Genomic DNA, 24,916 nt, shown 5'->3' on the forward strand with positions numbered 1-24,916 from the left:
TCACTTTTAAAGACACCGAAAATAAAGGTAAAGTTTTCAAAATAATTCGATTGGCCGAGAATAAAATAGCAAACGATTGAGACGAACCCAGCAATTCTGGGCAAATGGGTTTTTCAATGGGAAAAATTTATGAAAGCAATTTTTTTCATATACTGTAAGATTTCGTTTTAACAACTGACACGTCCGCAGATCTCCCGTCGGCCGGCTCGCATTTTCTTTTTTTGGTGTTGACGTTGTTTCTGTTGCAAAAATCGCTCCCCATTGGTTTAATACGGCATTGTTGAGTGCTCGATAAGAGCGATGGGAAAACTTTAACAGAAATATTTCGCTGCGCTTTGGAAGAATGAACCATTAGCTTAAATATTTCTATTGCAGTATTTTAAAGTACTCCAAATTTCAAATTTTTTGACCAGTAATGCTGGACGTGAAGCGCCTAAGTATGTGAGCCCAAATTTATGAGACGTATTTGTTACCAAATGAGATAAACGTGCCTAAGCCTCAAGAGGACGCCTCAGCAAATGCGTAAAGCCTTTTTATTTTGTTTGTTTGTTTTAAAAGATGTCATTACACAGCACAGACAGTCCGACGTGGTCTTCTGTAAAAAAAAATTAATATATGATCGAAAACCTGCCAGTGCTCGAAAGAGAACTTCATCTAAATAACGAAATGTCAAAGAGCTGATTTTTGACAGCAAAGAAAAGCCGACTAGCCTTACTGTTGGCATGACGAAAGCTACGCTGATTCTGTCAGAAAACTAACTTATCATGCCAACCGGTTTCGGGTTGTTGTTTTTTTTTACTCTTTGCCTCTCTCACGTCAGCCCAACTTTTCATTCCGAAGACAGTGAACGGCTATAAAGGGGCGAACTAATTAATCGAGAGCTGAATTGCTCTAAAATACGGCCCCTGGCTAGTTTCAGCACACAATCTATTTATCATCCACAAACGTTGGCCCGGTTCGGCTCTATAGCCGCATTCTTTCGCGCATAAATGCGCGACCCAATTTCCGTTGCTTTATGAACGAGCATGCATTGACATCGCTTGAACACAGTCATCACATCCCACTTTCGCGTATTTTCGATGCAGAACACGACCAACGCCTTTTTTGAGTAGTGCAGTTTTGATTTGACAGATTGCCGCAAAGTTGTTGAAAGCGCAAAGTACCCTAAATTTGAAAAGCTGAAAGAATTTAAATGGAATAACTTGTTTTGCCTGCGGTGTTCGTGAGTAGCTTTGCCAACAACAAAACGTACCGACGATTACGCATGCATCTCAGCTATTTCTCTGTTTGTGAATATTTTATAAAAAACATCATGCTTACAATAGGCGACCGCATCTCTGCTGACGACGTATTATAGTGCGACTGCACTTGAAAAGCAACCCTTCCTGATATGGGAATGTGGATTCGTCAATCATTTATTCTACAGTACTAGCCCACATGAAAGCAACAGCAAGAGGAGAAGTCAGCAAGAGCTTACAGGAGGGACTGCTAGCAACTGCAGTCTGTCCTGCTCGAGAGAGAACGCTAAGCCTCGTGTACTGCCTCCTCGACGCCATCTGCACCTCACCTACGCGCCAGCTTGCAGCTGAAGTGATATGTGCCATTACTCCGCACAGTAGAGAGAGGCCAGGCAGATGATTTCTTGACACATACACAAAGTGAACAAGAGAGGAGAATGCCTCAGGGTTCCTACCAACGTTTCGACAAGAAAACGTCTTCGTCTAGGTAAAGCGTTCATCATTGGTAGGGTTTAAATAAGGTCTGTACTCCGAAAAGGAAGGCCCCGTGTGGAAGACGAGGGCGTAAAGTAGAAGAGGGGTTAGGTTGGAGATCATGAATTTCAAGATTCATGCTCTCTCTCTTCCATACCCCCCCCCCCCCCCCCCCCCCATCCGCATCTTACCTCGAGAGTTTAAATAGGGCCTTCATTTCGAGGAGAAAGGCCGGTGAGACGGAGGAAGGCGTGAATTGAGGAGAAGGTTTGGATGGAGAGCATGACGCTTGATTGATTCACGCTCTTCATCTTAACCTCCTTCTCACTTTAGGCCCTCCTCCCCCTCGCGAGGCCTTCCTCCTGGCACTGAAGGCCCTACTTTAAACCCAGCAATGATGAACACGTTGCCCAAACAAAGACAAGTCCTCATGTCGCAACGTAAACGTTGGCAATCACCCTAAAGCTTTACCCTTCTTTGTTCACTTTGGGTTACCCCTCATAGGTTGTTTATAGCCACAGTTTTTCAATTCCTCGTGTAGGGTAGTATTCTGGGCGTCGCCTAGGTGACCTCCCTGCCTTTGCGTTCATTCTTGTCTCTCTCTTGTAAGTTGCCAAAGCGTTCTGCTGCTAAACACACTGCTGGGTGGTGAAATCACAGAAGCGATGGCCGCATTCTGATGCAGGCGAAATACAATAATTCTATCTTTCTATGAGCTGTTGGTGCTTGGCAGATATTGCCAGGTGGTCAAAATTAACCCAAAATGCCATTCTACTCCGTATTTCATAACCAAGGTGCAGCCTCGGGACGTTAAATCCCACCGTTCCGTACCAAATGTGTAATATTGATGGAATGATGCGCATAAAGGAAATAAGCCATGAGTACGATATTATTAAGCTACACAAGCTTAAGGCCGTAGCTCTAAGCAGATGACAAAATCAAAGTTCAGTTAGACCAACACTCAGCTCTAAGCACTTAAAGGTCAGGGCATTGTTACTGTTGTCCCATGGGGTACCACTGTTCTTAATGGGATATTTACGCGTCTCCACAAAACCACGGAGAAATTACTCTTCAATAATTCATCTATACTTTTCGTCTTTTGATCTCAACTTGCGAGCCAACTCAAATCGTTAACATCACGACAAACCTTGCGTGTTGTCGGTCTCTTAAGTCGCTGGGGAAGAAAAAAAACGTCTGGGAGGGAAGACTTTGACAGCAAAAACAAAATGATTTGCGGAAATGTTTCAGAGCATCGTTTTGTCAAACGTAACAAGGCAACTGGGTTTGATTCTCAGCTGTTTAGTGGCGCACTTAAGGCACTCCTTAAGCTGCAAGTCTTGGTAAGGTAAGGAGAGCCCTCGTCTTCAGTTTTCGCGACATTTTAGTCTTCAGGAATGCCGTAAGGGCTCCATTATATGGCAGAGAAGCAACTCCTGTTGACTAGTTACCTTTGACAAAGGCGGTACATTAAAGCGGAGCGTCCACAAAACAAATCCTTGCTGGTCACTTTAAGTCTCTGAGAAAACGCTTGAGCTCACTGCATTCGAAGACGTCCCGGCGTCAATCGAAAGCCACTTCCACTAATGGCCGCCCAGGAGCGAACGGCGTCCGGTGTCAAGTCAATCCAGTCGTGCCTTCAACCCATTCTCCTCCCCTCACGATAGCCACTCTCTTATGTCGCATTCAATAGTTCCCAAAGACGATCACACCGCTTCTATCGACTTGCGCGCTACTGACCGGCGAGCACCCACAAGATTATTTTCTGAACAAACAGCCGCAACAGACGAGTAAGAGAAGAATTCTAGTTTTTTTATTATTATTTATCAGCGCTTATTTGATTTTTGTTTTCCGTAGCTCCCTCGTTCAACCTTCACGACAGCGCCAAATTGACGCTGACAAATGACGCGTCTTCGGAGGGTAGCGTGCCAGACCCTTTAGACCCCTGTCTCTTAGCGTTGACACGAGACGACGCCCACCTTTTGTCTCAACCCCCCCCCACCCTTTCTTCTTGTCGACTCGCGTCGAAACCAGGTGTATCGATTCCTGCGGACTTCCACCTCGCTTTTGCGTCGCACTGCTGTCGCCGTCGTTGACTACAGCGACGACGAGATGGGAACTCAATTTGCTCCACAAACACGAGGGTGCGACTCGTGTGCGGCCGCGAGTGCCAAAAGTGGCTTTGTCTTGACTCGCCTTTGTGTCGACCGGGATGACAAACGGCGGCAAGCCAGACGGCTTCTTCTTTCCTTACTTCTCCTCCCTTGGGTTGCTGGCGCCGCAGTCGCGACAAAGAGAATGGCCAAGAGGAGCAGTGAGTCCCTCATTTTATTTTTCTCGTACAATTTTCCAGCCTTTTCTGCGCGAAATAGTCGTTTTAGGTTTTGAAGAAATGTGTGCGCGAGCGGGCGTTGGAGAAAAAAAAAAAGAGAACGAAAACGTCTTTTTCCGTTTGAAGTCAACTCCGCCTACGTAATGCATCCTTAATAGCGAGTCGGGCGTTGTTTTAGACGGGCACAATTCGATTTATCTTAACAATTCGAGGCACGCTGGAGGAGGTTAGTGCTACCCACGTGTCATCGCTTTTTTCTCATTGTTTTCTTTAAAGCGCAAAAAAAAAAAACTAGCTGATAGTATTACCGAACGCAATAACAACTTCAAAGCTATTAGGTCTCAGTTAACATCGACAATGAATATGAAACTGCCTTCAACACTGTTTTGACCCTTAGTTATAAGCGAGGAGCAGATCCAATTTGCATGAAAACTGCATGCAGGCAAAGGTTAAACTTTGTGTATTTCTCAGCTACAGCTCCAAATCATGCAACTTCAAAGCATATTTTAGGCATAATATAATAAAAAACATAGATTAACTGGCATAGAAATGAAATAATGACCAATGTATGGCTGCATGGCAACCCATTTTTGAGAGAAATATAAAAGTAGCCAACTAGGGCGCGCGATGAACATACATGCAAATGCACGCACACATGCATACAAATACAATTGAGGAATCAGTCCCTTGCCTGCCTGCTTCTATAAGCAATAAAAAAAATTCTGCTGAAGGAGTTTGCCCGTTGGTTGAAGCATGATGAGTTGAAAAGAAAGAAGCCATTTTTGTTTTATAACTCGAATACAGATCACATTATAGATATATGATCATATGTGTTGCTCATCCACATTTGTATTTTTTGCGAACTTTGTGGTCCTCAGTCCCACTTATTCAACATCAACTCTCACCACCATATGTCCACCGAGGGGTGCACTTTTCGCTGATGCAGTAAAAAGCATTCTCCCCTGAAGCATGCTTAATGACCTATTCAGAACCGGCGGTAGTCCAGACTGCTGCCTCGCCCCGTTGAATCATCACTACGGTGTTCTCAGAGCACTGAAGGAAACTACTCTGCCCAAACGTCAACCTGGAGAAGAAGACGCAGATGTAAACCTCCACTGACCGGAAAAAGCAAACCCGAACTCCAAAGGAGAGGAAGACGACGAATGCATGCTGATGTGGAATTTCGAAAAGATCTTTTCACTCCGCACCCTCAAAAAAAAAAAAAAAATGTCGCGCAAAACGTTCCACGTCCTCCTCTACCTTGTTTGGCCATGCATCACTGTCTTTCTCTTTTCGTTTCCTTGCCCTTTCCAAAACTGAATGCGCAGAATTCGGTTGCGTGTATGGAAACGCGCTCTCACAAAACTCCCCTTTTCCATACTTCAATTTTTTTTTTCTCATTCGCAAAAGTTTGTGTTCAACCGCATAGCGGACATGGATGAAAATGTCGCGTCGTCTTCACTGGCGCGTCAGCCCAGCGCCGAGCCGACAACCCGCGATGCTTTTCTCACGTTCGCGCATTCTCACTCCTTCCCTCTCTCCTTCTGGTCTCTCCCCCAAACCTCCACTTCACTCTCTCACTCTCGCCTCTTCCTACACACTCTCCTCCCATTCTTTACTTCCCTTTGCAACCACCCTCTCCCCTGTTCTCCTTTCATACCTCGAGTTTTGAGCGGCCGCCCGCAGAGAGGCTGGTTCGCTTTTTATCTCTGGAACGCCCTGTCAGCACCAGCGGACAGCTTTTCATGCCTTCCGCGCCTGCTCACGGTTTTTGTTGTTATCTTCTTCCCTACCACGAGGAGGAATCTTCAGTTTCTCTTTCGCGTGTGTGGATACTTTCCCGCGTCTCTACTGCGCTGCCTGCTTCTTGTCCTCCGCTTCCGCATTCGCCCTGACAGTGGTGTAACACTCGTCTCTCACCGCGCCCGTCATAAAGCGCAAAACGCACGCCGCCATACAGGCAATGGAGTAAGCAAAAATAAAAAGGTAAAAAGGAAAACGAGGTGTGGTTGCGAGGGGGGGGGGGGGGGGGGGAGATTGAGGGAGAAGAGTGGGAATAGAGGGTAATGGGGGAGGAAGCAGGGGGAAAGAGGTTCGGCGAAGCTTCGCTAGGAATGACGTTCTCTTTCGCAGCGCAAGCGGGTAGAGAAAAGATAGCGCACAGGAGAGGGACGTTGAGAGGCAGCGCGCGATCGAGAGAGATTCTTCACTCACGGCAGGCGACCGAGAGACGACGCGAACGTGGGAGCAGCAGCAGAAGCGGCGGAAAACTATGTTGCGGAGTGTACGGTGTATATCTGCACTCGTTTTTGTGCTGGACTGTCACTTCTCTTGCTTTAGTTGCTGTTTTTTTTTATTACCGGGTTCGCGGTTTGCAGTGGCGTCAAAGAAACCTGGATCACCTAAACGGCGGCCGATGTCGCCGTGGTCGGCTCTCCTTAAGAGCGCGTCGTCTTGTTACCGAGGGGGTGTCATGGCTGTCCACTCGTTTCTTTCTTTGGTATTTACTTTTTTTTGTTGATCATACCCAACAATTCTGGACAAAAGCATTTTTGAACGGGAAACCGTTCATGAACGCATTTTTTTCCTATAATGTAACATTTCACAATAACAATCAATATATTCGCAGATCACCCGAGGGCAGTCTTGGATTTTTTTTCTGTTAACGTTTTTGCTATCGTAAAAAGCATTCTAGTTTTCTAAGGAAGTCTTAACTATTAAGTGCGATCGATGGAAACACTTTAAATAAAAATTTTGTTACATATCTGAAGTATGTACCATTATCTTCGATATTTCCGTAACAATATTTACAATTTTCTCTTGTTCAAAAATTTTCTTTGAAAATGTTGGACATGGATATTGTGACCATGCGTTATGTGCTGTATCTTTGAGCGAGCGTTTGGGTTTCTAGCAGTGAAAGGGGCCACCAATACCGACATGTTTTGACGAGTGCAAGCTACTAAGCGTTTATAGCGAACACGTTTTCGTATTGTGGTTTGGTGTCATCTTTAGTCATCTTCCGAAATGGGAGTTCCTGTAATCGCTACCGGATCGCGTTTGCCTTTCGTGTCATTTTATTTGTATATTGTGGACGCCACAGCCGACAGTTTCTTGGTTTCACATCGCCCAATTTCCCTACAGACAGCGTGCGTCATAACAGAAACAGGATAACTCGGGTTTGAACAGTCGGTCAAGTGCTACACGCTGGCGTATTCAAACACCTATTCCTTCTGCGTCGTGCACATACCATCTGCACATGTTGCACCAAGCTGCACTACTTCTGACACACTTGGAGTTTAAGGGTGATTTTCGCAAAGCCTGAACAGGTCACCGTCATTGAAAATTCGCTTGTTACTTCTCTTGAATTTGTAGTCGAGGTTAGTGTGAGAGTAGGGGGAGTTCAGGGGATGACGGGACAGTATAAGCAATGAATCCTGCACGTATGTAACGTATTAAAAATTACTTCGTACAAGCGACAAAATGCCCCGTATTATGGCGTAATCGGAGAGTCTTCATATCGAGTCCGCTTATTCAATCTGTCTATATTAACATCTTGATGAAAGAAATCTCTTTGCCAAAATTTTCTACAGCTGGGTAAGAGAAAACCGCAAGAGCTTTCCCAACTACGCCGTCATTTTACTGGTCATCTGCTGCCTTGTAATAACAACTTTAGCTATTTTAAGTCATCTTCGTGCCCTGTGGGGACAAAACGTTCTAAATAAGAACGCTGCGAAGCGTTTATTGCTATCAGGACTTTGTGTACAGAACCTTCGGATGGCTTGATGGAGTAAGAGGTCTTTTGTGGTATTTTAAATCGCAAATTTAGTTTTTTACATCACAAAGTTGCAGATGGCCTATGAAATCCGAATGCAGTGTTCCTTTCTACAGGGGTGTTCTTCACTGGCCACCGGCATCACACAGTGCACAGTTCATGAACGTTTTTCATTTCCTCAAAAAAAAATTTGGTTCCTAAATTCAGCCTCGCGTGTTAAGACTTAGCAGGCAAGGATGGAATGAACGGAAGATAGGTGCGCCCCCTTTGAAACGGGCTGGTAGCAGTGCCACCATGCTCAGCTTTTTTTTTCCTTATTTTTGTTTAACTGTGCTGTAAACTGTCATTAAAATTCGCCTTTTTTTTTCACTACGGTTTCTTACACTTCTAACCTTATGTAAGCCGCCGCGGTGGCTCAGTGGCTATGGTGCTCGGCTGCTGTCCCAAAAGACGCGGGTTCGATCCCGACCGCGCCGGCTGGAATTTCTTTGGAGGAGAAATTCTAGAGGCCCGTGTACTGTGCGATGTCAGTGCACGTTAAAGAACCCCAGGTGGTCGAAATTTCCGGAGCCCTTCACTACGGCGTCTCTCATAGCCTCAGTCGCTTTGGGACGTTAAACCCCACAAACCAAACCAAACCTTATGTAACCTCTCTGCTTTTCAGCCACCAATCTTCCCATCGTTTTTTTTGCTAGGTTCCACCGCAGGCAAACTCGTTAACCGCAACGTCACCGTGGTGGGTTGGTGCAGAAAATAGTATTATTCTCTCCTCATGTAATACTACATTGGCACTCCGTGCGTCATTTCCGACTGATTCGTATTTTGTTCGGAAATCAAGCTGTGCACAATGTGCAATGCCTTGCGTCGTCTACCGCATGCAGATTAATTGAGAAACACCGCAAATATTACAACTCATCTGATGACACAGTGGTTTAAGCACCCGCATCAAGCTAGAAGGGGTAGGTTCGATTACCAGTGTCGCAGGGGACCAGCCGGTTTTGGAGTAGGTAAACGCTTGCCTTGATGCTTGACTTTCACTGGGGTGAAATGCTTGTGAAAAGCGTCTTTGACCTCTCCCTTGAACCATGGACGTTAAGCATTGCGCTCTTTCGGCAAACAGCCCTTGAGCCATTATAAATCAAATCAACCTCATCATCAAGAAAACAATTCCATTTCTTCTCGTCCTCTTTCTTGCAGCTACACCATGCTAAAGACGTGTTGACAATAAAAAAGTGTTAAGACGACTCCGCTTCGCTTCTCCATGCGGCTTTACATCTTTCAGGCAGGCCTTCAACAAGCAAGACACGAGGTGTCGCAGTTTTTGTTTCTGCCGATCCGAGCCGGTCCTTCTTGGCACGCTTAGTCAGCCCGCTGATTGGACAAACACAAGGCCAGGGACAGAGGGTTCCGGATTGTCCTCCCTTGGACCGGACGCTGAGGGCGCCGCGACATGGAGGAGGACGAGAGAGAGACAGACAGAGGAGAGAGAGGAAAGTACAGGCGAGAATGAGGAGAGGCACACTTCTTTGCAGGGCCAAGCGTGAGAACGTGCAACTATGGAACGGCCATCTTGGAGTGTTGCTCGTTAACGACGCTACTGTCGCGGCCGGCTATATCGACCGATGTCCACCCCGCCGCCCACGCCCCTCCCCCCCTTGCTCCCTTCTCCCTCTTCCTGCCATACCCTTGTCATTTTTGTCATCGCACTCTCGGCCTCCTTCTTATTCACCGCGCCTTATCACTCTTCAGCGTGCCTTATTTTCCTTCTCACTATTGCTTTTTTTTTTCCTTCGATTTCTTCCATGTTTGCTGAGGACGGCAGAAGAACGCCCAGCTTGATCGCCTCTCGTTTCTGTCTTATCTCCCCAGCTTTATCTGCCGTGTGCTTGTTGCTAGTGTCACTAGGAACGCTTGCTTCTTTCTTGCTGTTTTGTGCCGGTTTCCTTAATAAACACGCCCTGGGCCTTCTCGTTTGCCTGTAATGAACGCGCGCCCTCTCAACGGTGACCTTTCCGCTTTAATGTGACGGCGACGTTTTTCACTTGCGCGCCATACCTTCCTGTCGCGGAATGCTTCGCGCGTCTCCAATCTCACCTTTTTTAAATAAGGAAAAAGATACCCGACTTCATTTGGGACGATGAAGAGAAGCATATGATGCTGGCGCTGCTAGCTAAATTAAATGGCTTACCTCCGGCGCGAAAAGAGCACCTCTGCACAGAACAGCGGGAGGCTGCCTAAGAATAGTCAAAGCTCTGACTTTGAATGTTCCTGGCAGTGATTCGCCTGGGGTGGGTGTACTCGGCAATGCGAGATAAGAAGATACAGCCCACGACCAGTCACGTCTCCTCTGTTGATTCCTCGTGTTCTTCATTGTATTCCGCCTCCCCTTCGCCACCCTTGTTTTGTTTAGTTGTGCGCGCCCTCGTATGTGGTTCCCCTGCATCCCCATTCGCGCAGCCGTCTCCGCGACTTCCGCGTTCTCATTCCATGCGTTCTATATATTTTTTATCTTCTTACGCTCCCAACCTCCCGCGCCGACTTCCCTCTCTCATCCCGAGCCACCCACTCGCGATTTGTATCTCGTTTCCCGTCTCTCCCCGCTTCTGTCTGGCGGTGCAGTCCTCCCGGAAATAGAAACTAGGCAGGGTCCAGACAGCTCCATTTTCCTCGGTCCCTTATAACAATCAACTGGCTCTTCTTCGGTCGCTTCCTTTCCTCTTCGAAATGCCCTACATCGCACTACACATGCTTCCCCCTCATCTGTGCCTTCCTCTTCCCTCAAGAAACCCGTCAGTCCTCAGCGCTGTCCCGGCTCCAGCTAGTGACGGTTGCCAGACTCGCAGCTCGCCTCCTTTCGCCTTTCCCCCTCTCTCTCTTCGCAGTGTCTCCGCAGCTGGCGTTATGAGAGCGGAGCTGGCAGGAAACAAGCCAGGAGCACAATTCAACCCCCTTCCTCTCTGCACCCTCTCCTCATGCACCAGCTCTTCCTCTTCCCCTTCCTCCTTTCCCCCCTCGACACGCTCCGGCGGCCGCAGTCACCGGGGAAACAAAGTTGCGCTGTGGATGGCGTTCCGATGGCGGCGCGCTCCACTTCCGGAGTCGCCTTGCCACTTCGCCGCCCCGGCCGCTGGCTCCCTCAACCCCTTTCGGGAGAAGACGACGACGATGACGACGCTGAGGACGGCGATACATCCGATACACGCGCGGCTATTGCGCGCTGTTCCACAGGCTTACCCCCCCCCCCCCCCCCCCTCCCCGCCTTGTTGCCGACACGGCCGTTGTGCGGCCAACTAATGGTGCTGATAAGGGTCCTCGGATTTTGTGTTTACCCGCCAGCCGCAGGCCGCTACGGTGAAGTAAAATGTTCCGATTACATGGCCTCTTTGTCACTTACTTTTGCAGGCGCTGTTCTTGCACGATGGCGCTGTCGCCCCGCCAAAAAAAAATATATAAGAAATGAAAAACGAATAAGAAGTGATGAGCCATTGAGTGAAGGCGGTTATTGCGGGAAAGTGCCTCCGTTTCCCGATAATGGCTGTAGTTACATTTCGAAGCGGTAAAGAAGGACCTACTGGAGTTTCTTGAAGCGGAGTTCTTCAAGGCGATACTTGAATCTCCCACTCGCAACAAAGTTGCTCACGTCCATTAACTTTTTATCTATTTGTGCAGGTCCCTTTCCGATCTGTCTCTTTCCTTATAGTCATCTTGGTAATAAGAAACTGGGAAAAAAAAGTTCATAACCGAATGTCTGAAAACCTTATTTCCATGCGCGGATATGCTCCAATAAGAGCATGGAAATAAAACTAATCAGCAGAGTCTTTCAATTTTGTCTTTTTTTAATTGCTTTACGCTAAATATAAACTTTTTAAATAAGCGGCCTTGCTAAGTATGTCTTGCACCGGTGCAATCGATCCTGCTCCAGAGCGTAAATAATTTGGATGATTGGATTTGGGGCTTATAGCTTTCATATTTTTATGCATACTAAAATTAATATAGGATGTATTAGTATCATCTAAACTGTCAGCCCCATGTCTATTATGTAATATACGCTAGGTAGCTCAGGGACAAAGCATTCGCACAACAGCTGAATAATGCAGATCAGAGAGTTCTCAGACAAGGTTTGGGGGATAAACGCTAGATCTATGAATTCTGCGCAGTTTTTGAGCTACATTTGTGCAGATTGTCAGGTGGATACGGGAAATAGAAAATTAGAGTGAACTCCCTGATAGTCATGAGCGCTGTTTTTAGTCACTGAACATTTTCAAGCCTCAATCAGAGCGCATCTCTCGTTGTCCTTCCTCGAAGGAAGAGGGGAGAACATTTGCCTTGCTGTCACGGAATCCTAACACCAATCTGTCACGTTCTGCGCTAGCCGCTTCTAATCTGCCGTGCTTACAACATACTTCTGCAGTGCACATTCTTTGTTCTCTTTTAAAGTGTCTGTCAATGGTACATGTCGAAGAGAATGACTGAATCTTGCACAAACGTCTTGTAGTTGAAATTCGCCTTTCGGTAACAGAGCGTTTTTCCTTACGTGATGATAAGCTTCAAGCATGAAAAATCGTCACAACATACCATAGCTGCATGCCGAATGGCGATTTATGAGACTCACAGTCATTGTACAGGCGCAGTTCGACATACGTAAAGCGTGACCATTTTAAGATTTCTGCCATGATCACAAAAGCGTCCGTTAGGGGAGTCTACTTGTTTCAAATATCTGTGCAAAAAACGTTGCTCATGAATTCCAGATGTACACGCAAAAATACTGAATGCAGTGCACTTGGCACTTGAAATCGCGGAGAGTTAATATTAGCAGTGGCTGTACTATAAGAGGCCTCAGTAAGTGAATGTTCACCTCCACGTCGTCGCTGACAACAAATTGTTACAAGACACGCAAACTCCTTCGAGCGCCACGTGTGCATGGTGTCTTTAGGTGCATACAGTTAGCCTAATACTACCACAGTGAAATGTGTTTTGTGTGTGCGGTTACGCGACAAGAACAAGTTATGCTACAATTACTTCTAAAAGGAGTTGCTGTTGTAGAACCAAACCATTACTTGAAGTAGTTCGGGGTTGTTATGGCTGATAGTCGTTAGGTGTTTAGGTGCTGTTAGGTGTTTATAACGAATAAATGGTTTCAAGTCACGCACAGTGGAATAAAGAAACCAACTCAGAGGACGCAGATTTGTTAGAGTCATGTGGGTACGACCCTATTCTATTGTTCTAGCTGCGTCAGAGCAAAATGCTGCAACGTAGGCGTACTTTACTAAGGAAACGTCAGGGTTAGTAGAACAGATAAAGAATCTAGTCTCCTGCTTTCGAATGAGTGCGAGATCTGTCTAGTGATTTTGGAGCTTTCATGCAACGCTCTCAACACAACTGTGCGAAGTTATGAGCTCCTTCCCCACGCTGCATTCGTCGTTACAGCAAAATCGAAATATGCTTTCTGAAGTTTCACATAGCGAGCATATTTAGGTTCTTATTTTTGTATCCGTGGAGCGGCTTCTTGCTTTACTTGTTTTCCACTAATATGTTATACTAATCGGCACTGAAAAACGAAACGCGCCTAATCTCCTATTAAAATACGGAAGATGGGAATGCTGCAGGGTCCTCTTCGGTCGACCTTTTCTTTTTCCTGTGATTGTTAACGAAGCACCTCAATTCGAGTTGTTTATTCACTTAAAAATTGAATCAGTCGGTTACTTAGACGGCTTGCACGTGACGTCATGGCAGCCCAGACGCACCGCAGAGTATAGCTTCAAGCGTGTAGGCTAGAAAAAGTCACGAGTAAATAAATGAACAAGAGAAACACGCAGATGTTCGCCATTCACCCCGTCCTCAACAAGGCAGCAGCTATGACGTATATGCAAGCCACCAAAAGCCTCCGAGCGCGAAACTCTACAACTCGTCTCTCGAATTTCCGCAGGCGGAAAGTGAGCCGGCGTGCTAGACAAATGAGGTCAGGACGCAGAGGCGCAGAGGTTGGAATCGCCAAATAGACATTGACAGATGACGCGCGCACCAACGAGGAAGCCACCAAGGTTTCTGCCGAGATGCACTAAGTCGATTGCCGAGATGAAGGCGGCGTCGGTAATTGCGCGGATTCTTTCCCTCTCCTCTCGTCTTCCTTCTCTCATCCTCCTTCTAACTCGCTCGCTCTCTTACTCGCTAGGCTAAGTTTACAGCGGGGAACCGCAATCCCAGCTCAGCTTAACTCGGCGCCTGAGTCCATGCTGCGCTTGCGGCGAGAACTAAAGCACAAGGAGGAGAGATAGAGAGAAGGAAATAGGAGAGAGAGAGAGAGACAGTTTGGGGACTTGCCATCCGCGGTGCGTTGCGTGCGAGCGACCAAGCGCGTAAGATCGGGAGCCCGCGGGCGACGACAAATGAAGCCGAGCCAGAGAAGAGCCAGGCTTTCTGTATTTCCTTCTTTCCTTTTCCTTTCCTTAAATCGCACGCTGCCATGGCTGCCTGGGCGCTTCGCGCGCCGGTGAGCGCACGCGATTTAGCCCGCGGCTATGTGCGACTTCAAATCTTGGGGGCGAGCGCGGAAAATCGACTGGCTTGACGCTGCACTCCGAACGACGCTGTACCTGCCACACGTAGCTCCCGCGACATCAGCCGACGCGCAGACTGGCCCGATCATTGGCGCAGATCATGCGCAGAGAGCGTCGAACGACTTCCCGGGTGGTCGAAGCAAAAAAAAATAGTAATTGAAAGGAAAAGCGAAGGTGAAAAAGAAAGTGGGAAATCGAAGAGGAAGCGATGAGGAACACATGCGATTATCGCGAGTACTTCGTTCGCGCCGGTTGCAGGAGGGAGATTTTGGGCACTGCATATACATACTTCATAATTCTCTGCGCAAAAATATTGCGTGCCGATGCACGGGCGGGCTGGCGACAGCTTGGGGTTTCGGCGTTTATGATGCGGAAACGCGCGATTGTACAGCTCCCATCAACTCCCGTTGCCGTTCTGATTGAGTAAGAGGGGAACGGAAGAGGTGGCACCAAAGAACGCCGCAGTAACGTAACATTTTTCTACCATTTCTTGAATTTGATTTTACAATATGTTGCCTTCCCGCATAATGACTGGGAAAGAATGCTTAACCTGCAATAATCGATTGTCTAAATTGAGTAACGCAAAAACAGCGACCTCTTTACAAGCTGTACAAGCCTTTCTCGCTTTGTCTAAGCCAAATTATGTCGTTTCTGAAGAAAGTCTTATGTGGAGAGATTCTAGTTGATGTGAGAACTGTCTCGTAAAAAAAATGGCTGGGGCTCAACGTGGCTTGAACCTAGTTATATTTGCGAAAGCTCCGTTAAGCATGGTCTTCACTGTCTCAAATCAAATGTCGAGGATCAAAGGCAAGGATTGAAGTCAAGGTCAAGTGTCATGGTCAAAGGTCAAGAAACCAATAGTCATAGCCACATGATGATGTGGTTATACCACCGCAGCTTGGGCCATACCACCACACCGTTAAGGTCGGTTTGACCTGTGAGGCATCGAAGGTCATTGTTGATGTGGTTGGTGCCCACTGTCTCAAATTAAATGACAAGGTCAAAGGTCAAGGTCCCGTGTCCAATGGTTATAGACACATGATCACATTGTAATACTACCACAGCTTGGGCCCTATCACCACGCAGTTATGTTCGGTTTGACCTTGTTAGGCATGGAAGGTCGTTGTCTCATCCACACTGAAATTGGAAGTTGAACCGCAAGCAGTAAAGCTCTCGCTCTAAATTATGGTTATTCTCCATAGAATGCATTTTTCTCCCCATGCACTAAAGTTATTACCACTACCTCGGGATGAACTGAAGGCTTTAAAAGAATTCCTCTACTTTCGCGAACTTTTCAGCTTCGATTGTCGTTACTCGTTTGTGCATGCTAAGGTGAAGTATTCTTTATAGTACGCTTCCCTTGTGCACAGTTATTATGCAGTTTGTCGGCAACTGTATTACAGCTGGCATAGAATCCGCTTGAGGCAAAGCATATCGCATACCGTCGTTGTATCCGGTCCTGTCCCCGTAGCGAGTACAGAACAAAGTTGGTTTCACTAAAAAGTTTTGTAATTATCCACACGTGCGTATCAAAACTGTTCCTTTCATTAAGCGGTCAATATGAAAGGCACGCTCTGTGCAGCTCGCGGTTGTATAGTAAAATAAGTGCTTACTAAAAAGGACAATAAATGTAACGCGAGGCACATGCAGGGATTGACCACGTGACTGCGGACAGACTTCCGCGTAGGTTTAGATACGCATGACCAATACAGCCCTAGGTGTAATAAATAAGAATTCACAGACTCTCTCGTCGTTAACTGTAGAGGCAAGCATAAAACGTAATGCAGGAAAGGCGTGGCCTATCATAGGACGGCTCATTGATACTGGCAGCCATACTCGAAACTTTGGAAGCTTCCAGCATCAGCCGCTTGTCTTTCTTAAGCTTTCGCTCGGAGCTACAGAGGCCTCGACTTTCTTTGCCGCTTTTTGCGTATGGTGACCAGGGTTATTGGCCGCGCTGATGCATGGCGCGCTACGGATATGTGTCGCCGACACGCCCATTACGTAATGACGGCAACTCACGCGACGCTATCACGTCGCTCTTCAGGTGCCACCGGGACTGCGCATGTGCCTCTTGGGTGGCAGGGCACAACTTAGGCGCTTTGGCGTGGCGCGCTGGTTTTTACCACTACGGGACCATGCAGACGTTCCGGCGGCAGCGCAGCACGTAGGCATCAGGGGCGGCTCAAGTGAAGGTTTCGCCAATGTTCGTTTACGTTCGGCTTCGTGTTCTCCCCCGTTTTCGCGCCAAGGTCATCCGCAGTTCGCCGACAACGGGAGCTAAAAACGTTTCATGCTTAACACCCCTTCTAACCTTTTAGACAGCAGTAAAACCGGGTCCTGCATTCTGCCGGGCAGTTCACCCGCATTAATAATCTTATTGCAAAGAAGCACGCTTTACAGGCAGGACTACAGGCGCAGTTTGGAGGAAATTGTTAAATAAATTTTGCAGACCTAAATGCCTCAAGCAATCATTTGAGCTATTTTTAGCCAAAAATTCTCGTCCGTTTTGCTCTGAAAACGGAGAGTATAAAGTTTAGAAAGCCGCTGCGGCAACTGTGGGGCCGGAGAAGCCGTCTGCTCAGAAAGGCTATGCTCAAAAGAGACCCATCCGCTGGTCGTCAAAATAAACCGACACCGGAGGCAAAAACGAGGTAGGAGCCATTCTTCAATACACATTCCAAAACTAGCCGGCCTCAGTTTCATGAAAAGAAGCGATGTGTTTCCTTGGCGGAAACGCTCGGTTATTTCTTCCTTATAGAAAGGTTTGACCACGGAAATTGGAGATTGGAAAATGAAGATTTTCTTTCAACGCAAGGAAATTGAACTCCACAAACACACCGAATGGTGTTCTCCTCGAATAAAGCTACAAGCTCGGCTGCACGCACTAGTGAGAAACGCCCGTCTTTTTATGAAGGCTTCTTACTGGGCTTCCACTTTTTTTTTAGAGCTAAACTCTTTGCCTGGTTATGTTAAAAGCGAGTGGACATTGACGGTCGATGTGATGCTAATGTACTGGCAGCATTACCGTTACAATCGGTACTGCTTAACAACACGCACAAATATCACTGAGAAACTAGCAAATATTGTTTTCAAGAAAAAAAAACAAGGATGGAGCGAAGCAGATCTTCAGAGCGAAGGAAAAACGACTCTTCATATTTTTGCTCTGCGTTTTTCGATGTTGGCAAAACCACTAAAAGAAAAAAGAAAATGAAAAGCAAAACAATACTTTATAGCTGGCTTGTGATTTTTTTTTCAATCAGTGTTCTCCTTTTCCTTCGCATGTGCGTCAAGTAAGGAGAAGACAAAATTTAATACAGTGGATCAATAATTCACTCCGTGACCATTACCTGTGAGGGCGACAACCGGTTGCCAAAAGGAGCCGGACGTACCGGTGTCACATCCCAGTGAATTATCGGAGAAACACTCCTACCAGTTGGTGCCACACCTTGCAATTATAGAAGCAGGCAGTCCTGCGAACATTGTCGCAAGTGATGAGGAAGGCAGAAAAAAAAAAGAAATTAACCGACTAAAGTTGTCACGCTCGCCTTCTCTCCTCTCAGCATATTCGTACGCTGAATCGTTCTCGCTTTTAATTGCAAGGTGCGTGACGAACGCATCACACCGGCGCTCTTCACACGTCATCGGCAGGCCCACATAGCTCCCACGGCTTGCCGAGAGTTGAGGGGGCCATTACTTCCGCCTCCGCGCGCACTTGGAGGCGACGAACAACGCTCGTCCCGCTTGGTATTCAATTACGGCGCCCCAATAGCGCAGCGCATGCGTTCCCCCCTTCATTCTCACCCTCTTGCTGGGTGCGCGCTAATGAAGATCAATTAAGGGTCGTTCCCCAAGACGGACGTTAATTATCTCGCGCTTGAGTCGGCCGCGAGATGATCAGCTTGTCAATTAATGCTCAAAACTTGAGATAGCGAGAAAGAGAGAGAAGGCTGGTGGTGGGCCAGCACTGTGGACGATCGTTACGAACGCGCATTCACGCGAACCGAGTTCGGTTCCTCGATATGTACGCTTCTATTCTTTCTTTTTATCTATTTTTCTATCTCTTTTTCCATCTCTTTTCTTTCACTAATTTCTATGCGTTGTGTGTTAAGATGTAGAAAAAGCGTGCGCGGACGTTTCTGTGCATTGCAGCACTGAGAATCTCTAGGAAGTCCTCTGCCGAAGAAGGCATTTCTTGGTGCTCGCACCATTTCTCCTGAACGGACGATTTTATTTCGATTCACTGTGCAGCTACCATCGCGCGTTAAATGTTCTGGTAAACCCGAAGAAACTATGTCCGTTACTTGGAAGCATAAAGCAAGAAAAGAAATTCACAGCGACAGCTAATAAACTTATGTGTTGGTAATGCGATAGCATTGGAAGGTGTTGATGTCTTTACCGGATGAGATGCCACTTCTGGGCTTGTGATGTCACTTTTATCCAGCTAATGAGAATTGCCCACTCTTGACTCCAGGTCCCTCAGCCAATGGAACTTTTTCGGTGTGGTGACGTCAATTACCATAAGCCAATGAGCTAATTTTATGACTAGCGGCACATTTTTTTTTTCAGAGGAAGCTTTTAATGCTATCGCAATTACAAACGCATAACTTTCTGGAACTACAATGATCACTGTGCAAATAATCACCATCATTAGCCTGACTACACCCACTGAGGGGCCAAATCTATCCAATTAACTCTGTCTTGTGCCAGCTGCGGCCGCCCTATCTCCGCAAACTTAATCTCATCCGTCTGCTCCTGCCTGCTATGCTTGCCTTCTCTTGGAATCCAGTCTGTTAGTCTTAATTGCTTTGTAAATTTTTTAGGACAGAAATACAGGTCTCATGATACATAATGTATTAGCTAAGCGTAGTAAGGTACTTATTCAACAATTCATGAAATTCAACTTATATGGCGGACAGTGAAGATCGCTGGACTGTAAACTGTCACTGCCAAGGAAAAAACAGGCAAAAAAGCAGGAAAGCAGTGATTGCCTTCTTGTTTTCTTCATTAAAAGAAAAGGCTAAGCATTTTCATTCGGTGCACTTGCTTTGAGCAGACGGTAAATAATGCACTCAACGCTGTCACATGAAGTGCCTGACGACACGTTACTGGCATACCGTGTGGCGAATTCTTGCGTCTGCCATTTTATAACCACTCATTTTATCATTGCTTCGTGCCTCCTTATTGACCGCAGAAAATGCGGACGTGCGCTGAACGATACCCTAAGCCCAGTACACCCCACTGCATCTTACCTTAATTAACATACGTGTAAATTCTTGAACGCGAAGTCAACCGAAAGCATTTTAAGAACGTCTCGCTTTCTTTAGGAGAAAAAATAGTCGACATTTTAAAAGATGGAAAACGAAGTTCTGCACCTTACACTTTCGTACGGGCCTGTTTAAAGCTTTATGCCATGCCGACGGCAAAACATCTCTAACGAGGCAAGTTCAGCGTAACGCCAGGACGTTCTCGAACGTCAGTCCTCCAATTATTTTCCCGTAAATTCTCCGCGCCAGGCTGTATGCTCTTTCATGGTTTCCGCGCTTCTCCTACTTTTCTTTTTGTTTGTTAAACATCTCCAACCCTCGCCGCTCAGCGGGCCTCGTTCCTTGCGCGAGCAACCCTAAAATATATACGCCTGACACGCTGTCATCCGAGAGTCGCGACAGCCACCGTCTAAAACCCGTAAAGCAAACACGTCACTTTTACCACCAGGCGCATCCGCACGACGGTCGTGTGAGAAAAGGGGAAGGCCCCAAAGAGAGGGGCGCGTTGAAATCACTTATCCATAGGACAACGCCACGCGTTGCGCCCTTCTCATCGCTCCCTCTCCCCCTTTCATTTCCTCCTCACCTTACCCCCTCCTCACTGCTCTGACGGCACGTGCATGCCTGCGAATCCAACCATCTCATTCGTGCGTGTGACAAGCTCAATTCTGCTGCACCTCTCTCTCCCCGCCTTGTCTGTCCCGGAAACTTTCGAGAGAGTGAAGCAGCGGTGCGTGGGAGAAAGGGGAAGCCAAAAGTGTCGACTCGGTCAGGCAGCCGCTACTGCTGGTGCAACGGCGCGCGGAAAACAAGCAGGCTAGCCAGTTGATCGATGGCTGCCTCGATGCATCGACGCCTGAGGCCTTCCATGTCACGTGGACTTTTTTTTTTTTTTTGCTGCTCCTCCCTCCTAACCCCATTCCCCTTCCCACTCACATGCCACCTCTCCCTGCAGTTCCCCAGCTCTGCCAGAAGCGGCGACGGATGCCGGGGCACGCTGGAAACGTGTAGTAGTACTGCCGAGGCTACGTGGCCGATGACGCTGCTGCTGCTGCTGCCGCATGGAAGAGCTGCGTTCATTTGGCCGAACACAGCGAGAGCGGCGCTCTTCTCTTCGTTGTCGCATTAGCGGTGACATCAACGTGGGTCGAGGCTCTTTTCCTCTTTCCATCTCTTTCTCTATACTTCGCTTTTCATAGCAGTACGGGTGATGTGACGGACACTGTCCATTCGCGATGTCCCCGCAATGGGCCTTGTTGTGCGTCTGATGCTGACAACCCTCTACATCAAGAAAGGATCCTGCTTGCTAAGCAGAGGGGGAAAAAAATGTAGTAGACATTGCCAAAAAAGAAAAGAGAATAACATTCACAGCATACAGGGAACAAAGGCGACGGTCGCTAAAAAGGCTGATTATGAAAGCAACGAAAAAGAGACGCTAACGCTGTACCTTCAAAGCCTTCCGCTCACTACTTCGCTGAAAGCATACTAATGTTCTGGTTGTCCTTCGTTAAAAAGCGTTGTATTTCGGTTAACTGGTTATTCCTGCTGGTAAAGGTTTGCAGAGCACACAAATCGCAATGCATCTGTGTTTCCCTATTCATTGCGAACATTTAACTACTATCTCAAACTTTTACGATAACTTTTCAAAGTGCGTCTATATTTTTGTTTAAGCGCTTATCAGTCACTCAAAACTATGCTTTCTAAGCAGACTTCTTTGAGGTGTTCAGAGGACCACGTGGCTTTGCAGATTTTTTCCTTTAAAAAAAAATCAACATCTGGCCCGCTTCGCGATGCAAAGAGGTTTTAATGGCGCTAGAGTATTAACAGGCCTCTAGGTTGCTTGACGTCATTCTTCCCTTGGCTGCGCTTCGTCTCGTTTTGCTTTTCGGTTTAGCTGGGCCCAACTATTTCTCTCCCCATATTGCGACCTTCCTGACAACTTAATGTTTATTTTCCTCCATTTCCTGACTATTCCGTCTTTAACTTGCGAAAATAAAAACTCCAGACTCACCATGCGACTGAATCAAACCCAACAAAGAAAGCTCAAAGAAGCAAGATTCTTTCTTTAGGTCACAGCATGCGACAAAGTACGGAGACAAACGGAAGAAGAAAAAAAAACAGACGGCGACAGCACTTTCGTTTCCTCCGAGGCCGATTTCTCCACTGGCGGAGCATCCATTTCCCAAGTCGCACTCCCGACGACACACACAGACACACTATACAGCTCGTGTTTATAACATCTCCACCTCTACCACATATTATCCAAACTTTTCCAACTAAGAGTCTGACTTTGACTCGGCACCAAGAAGAAGAAGGCCTATACACGTATATATACGGGCAGACCGACATGATCGCGAGGAAGCCGAGCAGCTAGCTGACGGCGGAAAGGCGCCACACTTCATTCTTTTTCTTGTTTTCTATCTCTGCTCTTTCCAACGTCGTGTAAGTCGTCGCTTGTGTCGTCGCACTGGCGCAGGCTGTGCGCGCGAACAGCGTCGATGACTGGGGAGCGTTCCCGCAACGGCCTATGAAACCCGACGCGGGCGCAGTTATTCTTCGTTTCTCTGCTCCAGCGACAGAAAGATGGCGCTCGCACACACGCACGCACACAGAGCCGCTAGCGTAACGCGCTCGCCGCAGAGGGACCCATACACGAAGCAGGGCGCGCGGTAAGACGAGGCGCTGGGATGGCGGCGCAAAGCAAATGCGGGTGGGGAGACCAAAGAGGAACAAGAGCGGCAGTGCGGCTCTCTGGGTTGGCTGTGGCAATACGAGCCAACCCAGAGCTCTAAGGCTTAGAGGTTAGTCTTTTGACAATACGACGCTGGTCAGCTGAATGCTTAAACTTTCTCGTCCAGATCACGAAGCTTCCTGGTTTTTCAAATCACTTTTCATTTTTTTTTTTTTTAGGCTAAGCCCATGGTTTCATATGTTACCATGTGTCGACTTTCGCCGTTCTATTTTCCGTGCAGAATTTTAAGAGTTGATGTTGCTGGGCTTTCTTTTCATGCACAGAGCGCAGACCTTGCTAGCAGGAATAAGAACGATCTACATAGGTTAGCTTTGTTTTAATTTGTGAGCAAACTAAAACCCGAGCTGTTATTAACTCCAGACAGCAAAACGTCCGTCATCCATGAGTGAACGTTATAGTGCATGGGACGGATTTGGCTGATTTGGCTGAGGGCAATCTGGATAGAACAGGGGGTGGCGTCCTTGAGTTTCGGTTTACATGACTTGGTTATCAGTAATTATGAAATTAGAATGCGAAATACTAACAAAGCGAGGGTGATGAACGGACACGTAATGTTTGTCATGGGTGAGCAGCTTCGCTCGTTTCAAACACTATCTCACTTCGCTTCAGATGGTGCACAGTCTACCATCATGCCACCCCAGGTTTCTGGCGCACTCCGCGCCAGTCTAGCTATCTTACCTAATATAGACAGATGACGGCCACGACGCTAAACAGAGACTGCCTCCTCGCTTTCCCTCTCTTTTGCACATGGTGTTGAACTTTGTTGCCTTCCTTGTGCGCAGTTCAGAATGTGAGAGAGGAATCAGGGGTTAGAGCGTGATAAAATAAGGGGGATGTTGTGGGAACACGTTGAAAACTAATGTTTTTTTATAATCACGTAGTAGCTAGATTACATTCAAATGAAAAGTGCATTATACGTACCACTGAACTGCTGCTTCCTATTAGCGAGAACTCGCGTGAAAAGTATGGCACATTAGAGCTCCCTTTGCACAAACTTGAAACAATACGTCAAAATATACAGCTCCCGACCATCAGTTCAAGAACATCGCTGCCTTCTGTGAAAGTTGTCCGACATAAGGAATTTGTCTTTCTTAGTTTCTTTTGTACATCTCTCTCTTCGCGTTCGTGACAATTATTCACGCGTTATGTCGCGCTTTCTGGAAGTCCTGTAGCCGGACGTGTGCTTGCAAACAGACTGAAGCAGTTTGTGAGAAATTCGGTTCTGTAAGAGCCACGTGCACCTTTAGAACTGCTTATTTCGCATTCGTCCGTAAATTATTGCTCTTTTAGAAGCTATACCTTGTAGTAACTACATGCATAACGAAAACTTTCTGTTAAAGCTAAAATAAAAAGAACGTAGCAGGGCCGGTAACAATCGGTATAGTATTTAATAGCTTGGGTAAACTATTCTCAAACGTTTCCTGATATCGGTGTAGCAGCAGCTGCCGCTATACAATTTATTCTTCACTCACTTAAGCAACCCCGCAGCAGATTTCGAGGAAGCGAAGCCACAAATAAGGCAGTAAATACAGCTTGTGTCATACCTGCGCAGCGTACCTGATTTCCATGTCTACATGGCTCGACTAACACTGGCTTTGTGCCTCTGGAACTCAGCATGTGCAGAGAAGTGGCACTTCCTACTGACTACGCAAGACTGACGCCGTCTGCACCTACAGCTATTATAACCCGACCCTTAAAGCTGAACTCAACGCGCATGTGGCAGAAAGCTTCGCTCGAAACAATGCGACACTGCCAGTCCGTGCGCCCGCTCTGCTGCTCACAACCTACTCCAAGAGCAATGGCACGGCCAACCGCGACTCACGACAGCGGCTGCTGCCGCCGTGACCGCACAGCTCGTTCAGCCTTCCTCGCTTTCCTTCGCTTTTTCGCAAGGCTGGAAATGCGGCGCCGGAATGAAAGGCCGTATCTGGCCGTATCTCGCCAGCCAGCATCTGTGCTCGTATTCGCCGCCGTCAGCCCAAGTCGTCGGCGAACGTCGTCGTCATGTTCCCGGAAGCGGAAATAAACTCGCTGCGTCGTCCCGAACCCGAAACGCTGTCGCCGCCAACGCTGTCGCGACTGGCTGCCCGCCCGCGTGTCAACCTTCGCAACGCATATAACCGTCGTTCCAGCCCACGTCGGCAATGCTTGCATGATGTAGCAGTGGTGTGTTCCTGTAACCATTGGTTCCCGGCGCTTTTCTTGGTGGCGTCTTATCACCGTTATTCACGACTCGGAACCCTCAGTATCTCTCTTTCTCTCAGACATTCTCGTGGATATACACGTATTGGGTGCAATACCAAAAAGTTCGCCATTGCTCCCGCCAATACGTGAAGACACCAGCTCCTATTCGTGTTGATAGCTTAGTTCAACGTGGATTTTAGCGTCAGATGTTCACATACATATATAAAGGAGTCGCTGCCGGTGAGACGGTGTACAATGCCCAGAAAAATGAACGCAGGATAAAAAGTACTTTCAGTCTGTATATTTATGGTTTTTTTCTCGTCGTTCTGCTCCAACACCGGTA

At 47.2% G+C, this 24,916-nt stretch overlaps 1 protein-coding gene across 2 annotated transcripts in view; it reads right to left on the minus strand.

Annotated features, from left to right (window-relative positions):
* Positions 1-24,916, minus strand: part of LOC149342786 (synaptogenesis protein syg-2-like) — a 318,879-nt gene that overhangs the window by 124,226 nt on the left and 169,737 nt on the right. The window lies entirely within an intron of this gene.

The sequence above is a fragment of the Amblyomma mixtum genome, chromosome 5 (genome assembly GCF_055824585.1).
Source record: "Amblyomma mixtum isolate Tamu chromosome 5, ASM5582458v1, whole genome shotgun sequence".
Taxonomy (NCBI): Eukaryota; Metazoa; Arthropoda; class Arachnida; order Ixodida; family Ixodidae; genus Amblyomma; species Amblyomma mixtum.